Below are 13,413 nucleotides of genomic sequence, written 5' to 3' on the forward strand. Positions count from 1 at the left end.
GCTGCGTTCTGAAAAGACGCGCAGCATGTCCGGAGTCGCAGGGCCGCCGCGTGCGGGTTTCCACGCATAGTGGAGACGGGATTTCATAAAATCCCCTCCACTATGCTGGAACATCTGGACGCTGCTTGTTTGACGCTGCAGCGTCAAACAAGCAGCGTTTACTGACCGTGGAAACATACCCTAATAGAGTTTTGATACCGGGTTTTGAATCCTTGTTTATTCTCATTTTTTGTGAATCAATGCACTGTGATATTACACTGTCTATATTGGGCTTTTTTTTAAACTGAAAAATGATCGATCCTTACTACAGTTCAGAGATATTTGACTCGAGACTGTCCAAGGATTATCATATCTGGAAATGTATATGTTTGGGACATTATACCATGGTATTGTTCTGCCTATTTAGCACAGATGCACTTTATCCCTAATTATGGTATGGCCTCAGAGAGGGAAAAGTAATAATTAATGGGGAAAATACTCTAATGAAAGGAGTGTGATACTTAATTAAAAACACTCCAAAACATCACTAGTATTTTGTTGCACCACCTGTGGCTTTTATTACAGCTTGCAGTCTCTGAGGCATGGACTTAATGAGTGTCACACAGGACTCTTCATCAATCTGGCTCCAACTTTCTCTGATTGCTGTTGCCAGATCAGCTTTGCAGGTATGAGCCTTGTCATGGACCATTTTCTTCAACTTCCACCAAAGATTTTCAATTGGATTGAGATCCGGACTATTTGCAGGCCATAACATTGACCTTATGTGTCTTTTTTCAAGGAATGTTTTTACCGTTTTTGCTCTATGGCAGGATGCATTATCATCTTGAAAAATGATTTCATCATCCCCAAACATCCTTTCAATTGATGGGATAAGAAAAGTGTCCAAAGAAGATGTCACTTATCCACGGGACATTTTTCAGATCTCTGGGGTCCGACGCCCAAGGCCCCCCACTAATCCCAAGAATCAGGGCTTCAGAACCCTAGCTGAATGGAGCAGAGATTGATCATGTGCACCACAACTCTATTCAGCTCTATTTCTTAGGCCTCATACTCATTTGCGAGAAAAACGGATGAGTGCAATCCGAGAAAAAAATCGGATTGCACTCTGACCAATGTTATTCTATAGATTACATCTCATCTGCAATTTTTTTCTCAGCCGAAATCGTACCGAGAAAAAAATCGCAGCATGCTGCGATTTGCTGCGTATCTCGGACGAGATTCACCAATACAAGTTAATGGATGTGAGAAAAAAAATCGTGCAGCACTCGGAGCATGCGAGTGCTGTCCAATTTTTATGCACCAGTCTCGGCAATTCATGTGCCGCATACAGTAAAATCACACTGACAGGTTAGAATAGAATAGATTTATACACATAGAATACATAGATATATAGATGTCAGTGACACACATATATATATAATAATAATAATATAATAATATATTCCATAATTGGAACAGCACAATGCTCACCAATGGGTGCCAGGCCTCCTGGGTCGAGTAGTCCGTTTCTCCACCCAATTTATACAAAAAGGCAAAAAGGAAGGCAGCACTCCAGATACTTATGAAGGTGAAAACAGGAGGGATTTATTCAGCCCACATTTCTATGCAACGTTTCGGCTCACACTGAGCCTTTTTCAAGGCTTGAAAAAGGCTCAGTGTGAGCCGAAACGTTGCACAGAAATGTGGGCTGAATAAATCCCTCCTGTTTTCACCTTCATAAGTATCTGGAGTGCTGCCTTCCTTTTTGCCTTTATATATATATATATATATATATATATATATATATATATATACACACACACACAATATGTATATATATATTACAAAGATAGATAGAAGAAAAGCCGGTAATTCATCTGCCGTCTTCTGTAAAATCACTGCAGGAGCCGACAGCTAGAAGACATGGATTACATACAGTAAATGCACATAGAATAGGCAGATATATAGATGTCAGTGACAAATACAATTAGTACAGTGTGTGTGCAAATTAGTGGACATGTATTTAATTAATAAAAGATTATTTAAAAAAAAAAAAATGGAGTGGGCTCCTGTGCAATATTCGTAATCAGCAGAGGGAAAACCGACGGCTGGGGACAGATGTTTATAGCCTGGGAAGGGGGTAATACGCATGGAACTTCCCAGACTATTAATATCAGTTCACAGCTGTATAGTTAGCCTTTACTGGCTATTAAAATGGGGGACTCCTTTAATGTTCTTAATTAAACCATACTGACGACCTCACCTAATTCCACCGAAGCTCTCGATCTCCTGTAATAAAACTAAAATAAAAAACAACGATATACTATATATATATATATATATATATATATATATACATATATATATATATTATTATTATACCTGTCCGTCGTTGTGTCCCATGCTGTAATCCATGTCTGTGGGAGCAATAGTTTTCAACCTGGACGGTGCCAAGATGCGACCATCCAGGCTGAGAACCACTGATGAATGAGCTGCTGAGAGCGCAGCATCAGTGACTAGCGGGGACGTCACTGAGGATCCATTCCCAGCCGGGATGAACTACGGTGACCTCGGTGAGATCCCCGATAGCACAGTGAGAAAGTCGCAAGGTGCAGAGGCGAGATCACCGGGAGAATTTCATTGCGGTGAACTCGCTGTGAGCTGATATTAATAGTCTGGGAAGTTCCATGGGTATTACCCCTTCCCAGGCAATAAGCATCTGCCCCCAGCCGTCGGCTTTCCTTCTGCTGGTTACGAAAATTGCGTGGGAGCCCACACCATTTTTTTTCCGAAAAATAATCTTTTATTACATACATGTCCAGTATTTTGCGCACACACTGTACTAATTGTATTTGTCACTGACCTCTATATATCTATTCTATTTTTATTTACTGTATGTAATCCATCTCTTCTATCCTGTCGGCTCCTGCAGTGATTTTACAGAACACGGCAGATTAATTACCGGCTTTTCTTCTATCTATCTATGTAATATAGATATATGTATATTATATATATATGTTTGTGTCGCTGACACCTATATATCTATGTATTCTATGTGTAGAATTCTATCTATTCTGTTCTAACCTGTCAGTGTGATTTTACTGTAAGTGGCACATGAATTGACAGCTTTTCTTCTATCTATCTCTCCAATATATATATATATATATATACCGTATGTGTGTGTGCGTGTGTTTTGATGAAAATTTCTTTTGAAAACGAAATGTAAATGACAGAGAATTGCTGTATGTAAAAGCTCATGTTAAAATCGCATTGTAATTAGATAACAATCGCATTGCACTTGGATGTAAATCGAATGCTAGGTGTGAAAATCACATTGTACTTGCATGACACTCGTCTGCTTTTTCGGTCCTGATATCGGAACTTTTTTTTCACACATAAGGGTATGAGCCCTTAATGGGAGAACCAGAGATTGCTGAAAGCAGTGCTTGACTGATCTCCTATTAGATTGAGTGGAGCGTTAGTGTGCATTGTCAACCTCGGCTTCATTCAACTCAGGGTTCTTTAAAGTCCTGATTCTTGGAATTGGTGGAGGCCACAGTGGCAAGATCACCAGTGATCGGAAAGTTATCCCTTGAATACAGGATAACTTTTAAATTTGACAGCACGATTTTAGCATTCATAGCGTGTCTGTATTTTTGTAGCTTTATGTTCACAATTTCTGATTCGATTGTGAGTCTTATGACCCAAACTTGCAGCTGTATGCTTTTAATGCTGCATGTTCAGACCGACAGTCAGATCAAGAATTGAAGCTGAAAGTCATCTGGGTAAGGCTAGAGACCCCGGGACAGGATCAGAATTAAGCTACCTTCACACAGCCTGATTTTACTGGTATTGGAAAAATTAGTACCAGCGTGATCAGGGTTGTGTGTCCATGTGAAACACTTGTGGTACCTGTGTGGCATCCATGTGTACGTGTGCATCATCAGTGTGCTGTCCATGCAGCGTCTGTGTGGTGTCCGTGTGACACGTACCAGAATAGAATGCAGAATAGAAATTACAGATGTTTAGGTGTTAAAGATGTGCAAAGATATAGTTCAAAACTCACTTCAATGAACTGAATTGACTGTAATGCAGTTGTTAGTGCAATGTTTCAGAATCTGGGGCTCCACTTTGAATTTTGCCTAGGGCCCCACTTTGTCTAAAACCGGCCCTGGCCAGGGGTTGTATATGTTGAAAGACATTTGATTAAAGGGATTAGATAAACTCCATTCATTTTTCCAGTATAGACTACGAGATATATTTCTCAGTGAGATCATGAAAGTGTTTTTGTATGCATGTTTTGGGGTGTTTGGCTTGGGTAGTTAACAGGATATTATAATCCTTCACTTTCTGCTAATTCCCCTAATCCCTACACCTATTAAGGAACTGTTCATCTCTTCTTCAATCCTCCCCATCCATCTCACCTCCTCCTCAGAACTGTTCCTCACCATACAATCCTCTGTCTCCAAACACAGACAGCCCCCTCATGCCCTCTCCTGCTCCCACCTGCTAACACTTTCTCTGCTCCTTCTCACTGCTGGTAATATCTCTCCAAATCCTGGACCTCCTCACCACATCCCCAAAGTCAGTTCTACCTCCCATCCACGCTCTATCACAAATTTCCGTAACCTCTCTAACCTTATACCCATTTGCCCAGCCCCCACTTCCCTAGTCCCACTAACAGGAGCTCTGTGGAACGCTCGCTCTGTCTGCAACAAGGTTTCCTACATCCATGATCTTTTTGTTACTACCAAACTTTCCTTCCTCACCATCACCGAAACCTGGCTCACCCCTTCTGACACAGGCTCTCCTGCTGTACTTTCGTATGGTGGATTCCACACACCCCGCCCCAGCAGAAAGCATGGTGGAAGAGTTGGTTTTCTCCTGTCAGATAAGTGCTCCTTCACCCCAATCCAATTACCACCCTCTGTTACCCTCCCTTCCATTGAGGTGCACTCTGTGCGCATCTACTCCCCCTCCAGCCTCAAACTGGCTGTCATTTACCGCCCCCCAGGGCCAGCCACCACCTTCTTTGACCACCTGGCTACTTCACTTCCTCTCCACTGACATTCCCACTATCATCTTGGGTGACTTCAACATCCCCATTGACACTTCCCTCTCAGCTGCCACTAAGCTTCTATCTCTCACTTCCTCCTTCGGCCTCACTCAATGGTCTTCTGCAGCTACTCAAAAAGATGGCCACACACTGGACCTCATCTTCACCCGCTTCTGCTCCCTACCTAACCTCTCTAACTCACCTCCTCCTCTTTCTGACCACAACCTACTCACATTCTCTTCCCTCTCAACTCCTTGTCTACAACCCCCAACCCACAAACTTGCACACCCTCGCAGAAATCTTAAACACTTCGATCTACACTCACTCTCTGAATCCCTTCTCCCTCTTACAGAAATAAGTTCCCTACACAATGTGGATGACGCTGCCACTATATATAACACCATAATAGCTGTAGCTTTGGAATCTGTTGCCCCTCTCACACATACCAAAGCTCGCAAAATCAACAGACAGCCCTAGAACACCAGCCTGACCAAAGGACTGAGGTGAGCTTCCAGGGCTGCTGAGCGGAGATGGAAAAGATCTCACTCCAACGAGCACTTCATCGCATTCAAATAGTCCCTCACTACTTTCAAGGCCACACTCGCCACAACTAAACAAACCTACTTCTCATCCCTCATATCCTACCTGTCTCAAAAACCTAAACAGTTATTCAACTCCTTCAATGCTCTCCTCCGTCCCCCAGCACCTCCTCCCTCCCCACTCATCTCAGATGAAGACTTTGCCTCATTTTACAAGCAGAATATTGATAACAGCAGAGACAGTTTTAGTCGACAACCCCCAGAGCCCTTCCTCCCAGCAGCCCAGCCCTCCACCTCCAAAACCAACTTCTCCACCATTACAGAAGATAGACTCTCCACTTTACTTTCAAGATCGCATCTCACCACCTGTGCCCTTGACCCGATTCCTTCCCACTTCATCCCAAACCTCGCCACAGTCTTCATCCCAACCCTAACCTATCTCTTCAACCTATCACTAACAACTGGTGCTTCCCCTCAAGCTTTAAACATGCCTCAATCACACCTATCCTCAAAAAGCCCTCTCTTGACCCATCCTCTGTATCTAGCTATCGCCCTATATCACTTCTCCCCTATGCCTCAAAACTACTGGAACAACACGTCCATCTTGAACTGTCCTCCCATCTCTGTTCCTGCTCCCTCTTCGACAGCTTACAATCTGGCTTCCGGTCACACCACTCCACTGAATGTGCCCTAACTAAGGTCACCAAAGACCAATGACCTATTAACGCCAAGAGCAAGCGACACTACTCTGTCCTCCTCCTCCTGAACCTGTCCTCTGCCTTTGAAACAGTGGACCATTCCCTATTATTACAGACCCTCATACCTAACAGACCGGACATTCAGCGTCTCCCACTCACACACCTCGCCCCCTATCTGTCGGAGTCCCGCAAGGTTCAGTCCTAGGGCCACTGCTCATCCCCATTTACACCTTCGGCCTGGGACAGCTCATAGAATCTCACGGTTTTCAGTATCACCTCTATGCTGATGACACAAAGATCTACATCTCTAGACCAGATATCACCACCTTACTAACCAGAATCCCTCAATGTCTGTCCGCTATTTCATCCTTCTTCTCCGCTAGATTTCTAAAACTTAAGACACGAAGAAACAAACCGAAAAAACGTCCAATAGGGTATATGTAACAAAATTTATTAAAATATATGATAATGTGGCAGAGTGAGAACAGATACCAAAGATGGGCACTACACCAGGGACATACAAAATTCAAGAATTAATAACAGGCATAGATAATTAATTAGTATAGCTAAGACGAGAATTCAACATATGTGTGCATATCTATGTATACGTGTAATATAATCAGTAAAATAAATCATAATCACCGAACTGAACCGCCGCACAACCAGCTCTACCCTCTCCTAGTGTATCATCACCCATCCCCTGCAGACTGTGAGCCCTCGCGGGCAAGGTCCTCCCTCCTTATGTACCCGTGTGCCTTGTTTTTTGCTCATGTTTAATGTATTTGTCCATATTTGCCCCGTATTTCACATGTAAAGCGCCATGGAATAAATGGCGCTATAAAAATGTACAATAATAATAATAATCATGCTACACATAATTGTTGTGAATTCCGTCTGGGCTCCCTCTGGTGGCCTTTAGCGATACTGCAGGTCTGTAGCAGGGCTCAGCTGCCTCATTTCCTGCTATGCTGGTCCCTATTTAATTCCACCTGGACCTTCACTTGTTGCCTGCTGTCGTTTTACTCAGTACTGGTTCTGACCTCTCCTGGATTTTCCTTGTGACCTGTCTCCTGCTGGAGAAGCTAAGTCTTGCTAGTTCTTTTGCTCATTGTTTCCTTGAAAATGTTTCTCAGTATATGATGAGTTCAGTCCAGCTTGCTTATATGTGATTCTTCGCTTGCTGGTAGCTCTGGGGTGCAGAGTGCGCCCCTCACATCGTGAGTCGGTGTGGGGGTTCTTGCACTTTCTGCGTGGATTGTTTTTGATAGTTTTTGTACCGACCGCACAGACTCCTTGCTATCTTCTGTCTATTTAGTGTTAGCGGGCCTCATTTGCTTAAACCTGTTTTTCATTCCTACGTTTGTATTTTCCCCTTAACTCACCGTTATTATTTGTGGGGGGCTGTCTAAACTTTGGGGTTATTTCTCTGAGGCAAGTGAGGCTTGCTTTCTCTCTAGGGGTAGTTAGTTTCTCAGGCTGTGAAGAGGCGTCTAGGTTTTTAGGTAACGCTCCACGGCTGCCTTTAGTGTGTGTTGATAGGATCAGGATTGCGGTCGGTATAGTTCCCACATCCCCGGAGCTTGTCCTAATATTCAGGTTTACCTATCTGGTCAGGTTGGTGATCCTACCACCGGATCATAACAGTACAGCAGGCCCGTAAAGAGTTAATGCATCGCAAAAGAGGGATAAGAGAAATCCTGAGTTCATTTTTTTTTTTTTTCCTCTGCAGTGTGTCCAGCCTCTCTCCTGTTGTGAACTCTATTTTTGGGCTCCCTCTAGTGGTCACAAGCGGTACTGTGTAGTGTTGTCTTTCTGCAGGTTGGCTGCATCAGCTGGTTCGTTATCCTTGGTTGGTTTCCTATTTAGCTCACCTGGATACTCAGTTCCTTGCCTGCTATAAATGTATTCAGTGCTCTTCAGATTCCTTGTGACTACCTTGCTCCCAGTCTCTCCAAGACAAGCTAAGATTTTGTTTGTTCATTTTTTGAATCAGCATTCATCATGTTTCTTGTCCAGCTTGCTAAAATGTGATTTCCTGGCTTGCTGGTTGCTCTAGGGGACTGAGTTTCTCCCCCCACACCGTTAGTTGGTGCGGGGGTTCTTGAAATCTCAGAGTGGATATTTTGTAAGGGTTTTTTACTGACCGCATAGATTCCCTTTTCTGTTTTCTGCTATCTAGTATTAGTGGGCCTCATTTTCTGAATCTGCTTTCATCCCTGTGTATGTGCCTTCCTCTTACCTCACCGTTATTATTTGTTGGGGGCTTCTATATCTTTGGGGATTATTTCTCTGGAGGCAAGAGAGGTCTTTCTTTCTCTCTAGGGGTAGTTAGTTCCTCAGGCTGGCTCGAGACGTCTAGGATTTTTAGGCACGTTCACCGGCTACTTCTAGTGTGTTTGGATAGGTTCAGATTTGCGGTCAGTCCAGTTTGCCACCTCCCTAGAGCTTGTCCTATGTTTGTTACTTAGCTGGAGTAATTTGTGATCCTCAACCACTAAGGATCATAACACTCTCCTCCCCTTAATCTATGGGTGGTTCAGAATTCAGCTGCAGCTATGGACATTCAGAGTCTGTCTTCTAGTGTGGATCGTCTCACTGCAAGGGTACAGGGCATTCAGGATTATGTGGTCCACAGTCCTATGTCAGAGCCTAAGATACCTATTCCTGAGCTGTTCTCCGGAGACAGATCTAGGTTTTTGAACTTTAAAAATAATTGCAAATTATTCCTTTCTCTGAGACCTCGTTCCTCTGGTGATCCTGTCCAGCAAGTTAAAATTGTTATTTCTTTGTTGCGTGGTGACCCTCAAGATTGGGCATTCTCTCTGGCGCCAGGAGATCCTGCATTGCTAAATGTGGATGCGTTTTTTCTGGCGCTTGGATTGCTCTATGAGGAACCAAATCTGGTAGACCAAGCAGAAAAGGCTTTGCTGGCTCTCTCCCAGGGTCAGGATGAAGCAGAGGTTTACTGTCAGAAGTTTAGGAAATGGTCTGTGCTCACTCAGTGGAATGAGTGTGCCCTGGCAGCGATTTTCAGAAAGGGTCTTTCTGAAGCCCTTAAGGATGTTATGGTGGGGTTCCCCACACCTGTGGGTCTGAATGAGTCAATGTCTTTGGCCATTCAGATTGATCAGCGTTTGCGGGAGCGCAAACCTGTGCGCCATCTGGCGGTATTTTCTGAGCAGAAGCCTGAGTCTATGCAATGTGACAGGATTCTGACCAGAAATGAACGGCAAAATCACAGACGTCAGAATGGGTTGTGCTTTTACTGTGGTGATCCTGCTCATGTTATCTCAGATTGTTCTAAGCGCACAAAAAACTTTGCTAAGTCTGTCACCATTGGTACTGTACAGCCTAAATTCATTTTGTCTGTTACTTTGATTTGCTCTCTGTCATCCTACTCAGTTATGGCTTTTGTGGATTCAGGTGCTGCCCTGAATTTGATGGATTTGTCCTTTGCCAGGCGCTGTGGTTTTATCTTGGAGCCTTTGCAATTCCCTATTCCACTAAAGGGAATTGATGCCACGCCATTGGCCAAGAATAAACCTCAGTACTGGGCTCAAGTGACCATGTGCATGACTCCTGCACATCAGGAGGTGATTCGCTTTCTTGTGTTACATAATTTGCATGATGTTGTCGTGTTGGGTCTGCCATGGCTGCAGGCTCATAATCCAGTTCTGGATTGGAAAGCAATGTCTGTGTCAAGTTGGGGTTGCCAGGGGATTCATGGTGATGCTCCTTTGGTGTCAATTGCTTCTTCTACTCCTTCTGAAGTCCCTGAATTTTTGTCGGACTACCAGGATGTATTTGATGAGCCCAAGTCCAGTGCCCTACCTCCTCATAGGGATTGTGATTGCGCTATAAATTTGATTCCTGGTAGTAAGTTCCCTAAGGGACGACTTTTTAATTTATCTGTACCAGAACATGCCGCTATGCGGTTATATAAAGGAGTCTTTGGAGAAGGGGCATATTCGCCCGTCCTCGTCCCCTTTGGGCGCCGGGTTCTTTTTTGTGGCCAAGAAGGATGGTTCTCTGAGACCCTGTATAGATTATCGCCTTCTGAATAACATCACGGTCAAATTTCAGTATCCTTTGCCACTGTTGTCCGACCTGTTTGCTCGCATTAGGGGGGCCAGTTGGTTCACCAAGATAGATCTTCGTGGAGCGTATAATCTTGTGTGTATAAAGCAGGGCAATGAATGGAAAACAGCATTTAACACGCCCGAAGGCCATTTTGAGTACTTGGTGATGCCTTTTGGCCTTTCTAATGCCCCTTCTGTGTTCCAGTCCTTCATGCACGACATCTTCCGAGAGTATCTGGATAGATTTATGATTGTGTACCTGGATGATATTTTGGTCTTTTCTGATGATTGGGAATCTCATGTGAAGCAGGTCAGGATGGTATTTCAGGTCCTGCGAGCCAATGCCTTGTTTGTGAAGGGCTCTAAATGTCTCTTCGGAGTCCAGAAGGTTTCCTTTTTGGGCTTTATTTTTTCTCCTTCTACCATTGAGATGGACCCAGCTAAGCTCCAGGCTATTTATGACTGGACTCAACCTACATCGGTAAAGAGTCTTCAGAAGTTCTTGGGTTTTGCTAACTTTTACCGTCGCTTCATCACTAATTTTTCCAGTGTGGTTAAGCCTTTGACGGATTTGACCAAGAAGGGTTCTGATGTGACTAATTGGTCTCCTGTGGCCGTGGAGGCCTTTCAGGAGCTGAAACGTCGGTTTTCTTCGGCTCCTGTCTTGCGTCAGCCGGATGTCTCTCTTCCCTTCCAGGTCGAGGTTGATGCTTCTGAGATTGGAGCAGGGGCTGTCTTGTCACAGAGAAGCTCTGATGGCTCTGTGATGAGGCCATGTGCTTTCTTTTCAAGAAAGTTTTCGCCTGCAGAGCGGAATTATGATGTTGGTAATCGGGAGTTGTTGGCAATGAAGTGGGCATTTGAGGAGTGGCGACATTGGCTTGAGGGAGCCAAACATTGTGTGGTGGTCTTGACAGATCACAAGAATTTGACTTATCTCGAGTCGGCTAAACGGCTGAATCCTAGACAGGCTCGATGGTCGCTGTTTTTCTCCCGTTTCGATTTCGTGGTTTCATACCTTCCGGGTTCGAAGAACGTGAAGGCTGATGCCCTTTCTAGGAGCTTTGTGCCAGACTCTCCGGGAGTTTCTGAACCGGCTGGTATCCTCAGAGAGGGGGTGATTTTGTCTGCCATCTCCCCTGATTTGCGACAGGTGCTGCAGGAATTTCAGGCCAATAGACCTGACCGTTGTCCACCGGAGAGACTGTTTGTCCTGGATAGATGGACCAGTAGTCATTTCCGAGGTTTATTCTTCGGTGTTGGCGGGTCATCCTGGGATTTTTGGTACCAGGGATTTGGTGGCTAGGTCCTTTTGGTGGCCTTCCTTGTCGCGGGATGTGCGTTCCTTTGTGCAGTCCTGTGGGATTTGTGCTCGGGCCAAGCCTTGCTGTTCTCGTGCCAGTGGATTGCTTTTGCCTTTGCCTGTCCCGAAGAGGCCATGGACACATATTTCCATGGATTTCATTTCGGATCTTCCAGTCTCTCAGAGGATGTCTGTTATCTGGGTGGTTTGTGATCGTTTTTCTAAAATGGTCCATTTGGTGCCCTTGCCTAAGCTGCCTTCCTCCTCCGATTTGTGTCATGATCTCAATGGCAAGAGATCATAGCATAAGCATATATAGGAACTAGCTCTTGGAAGATGGAAACTGAGCTGACCATGAACTAAACCTAACGCACAACTAGCAGTGGCCGGGTAGCATGCCTACGTTGATTCTAGATGCCCAGCACCAGCCGGAGGACTAAATAAAACTAGCAGAGGAAAATATTAGTCCTAGCTCACCTCTAGAGAAATACCCCGAAAGGAGACAGAGGCCCCCCACATGTATTGGCGGTGAATCAAGATGAAATAACAAACGTAGTATGAAAATAGGTTTAGCAAATTTGAGGTCCACTTACTACATAGCAGAAGACAGGAAGGACACTTTCATGGTCAGCTAAAAACCCTATCAAAACACCATCCAGAAATTACTTTAAAACTCTGGCATTAACTCATAACACCAGAGTGGCAATTCCTGTTCACAAGAGCTTTCCAGACACAGTAACGAAACTACAGCTGTGAACTGGAACAAAAATGCAAAAACAAACATGGACAAGAGTCCAACTTATCTAGTAGTTGTCTAGGAGCAGGAACAAGCACAGAGAGGCTTCTGATAACATTGTTGACCGGCAAGCAACTAACAGAGCAGCAAGGTTATATAGCGACTCCCACATCTTGATGGGAACAGGTGAACAGAGAAGATGAAGACACCAGTTCAATTCCACCAGTAGCCACCGGGGGAGCCCAGAATCCAAATTCACAACAGTACCCCCCCCTCAAGGAGGGGGCACCGAACCCTCACCAGAACCACCAGGGCGATCAGGATGGGCCCTATGAAAGGCACGAACCAGATCAGAGGCATGAACATCAGATGCATTCACCCAAGAATTATCCTCCTGGCCGTATCCCTTCCACTTGACCAGATACTGGAGTCTCCGTCTGGAAACACGAGAGTCTAAGATCTTTTCCACAACGTACTCCAACTCACCCTCAACCAACACCGGAGCAGGAGGCTCAACGGAAGGCACAACCGGTACCTCATACCTGCGCAATAATGACCGATGAAAAACGTTATGAATAGAAAAGGATGCAGGGAGGTCCAAACGGAAGGAAACAGGGTTAAGAATCTCCAATATCTTATACGGGCCGATGAACCGAGGCTTAAACTTAGGAGAAGAGACCCTCATAGGGACAAAACGAGAAGACAACCACACCAAGTCCCCAACACGAAGACGAGGACCAACACGACGACGGCGGTTAGCAAAAAGCTGAGTCTTCTCCTGGGACAACCTCAAATTGTCCACCACCTGCCCCCAGATCTGATGCAATCTCTCCACCACAGCATCCACTCCAGGACAATCCGAAGATTCCACCTGACCAGAGGAAAATCGAGGATGAAACCCCGAATTACAGAAAAACGGGGACACCAAAGTGGCAGAGCTGGCCCGATTATTGAGAGCGAACTCCGCCAATGGCAAAAAAGCAACCCAATCATCCTGGTCAGCAGACACAAAACACCTCAGAT

At 44.8% G+C, this 13,413-nt stretch overlaps 1 protein-coding gene across 3 annotated transcripts in view; it reads right to left on the reverse strand.

Annotated features, from left to right (window-relative positions):
• Positions 1-13,413, reverse strand: part of LOC143781416 (MORN repeat-containing protein 3-like) — a 50,815-nt gene that overhangs the window by 3,795 nt on the left and 33,607 nt on the right. The window lies entirely within an intron of this gene.

This window comes from Ranitomeya variabilis, chromosome 6 (assembly GCF_051348905.1).
Source record: "Ranitomeya variabilis isolate aRanVar5 chromosome 6, aRanVar5.hap1, whole genome shotgun sequence".
NCBI lineage: Eukaryota > Metazoa > Chordata > Amphibia > Anura > Dendrobatidae > Ranitomeya > Ranitomeya variabilis.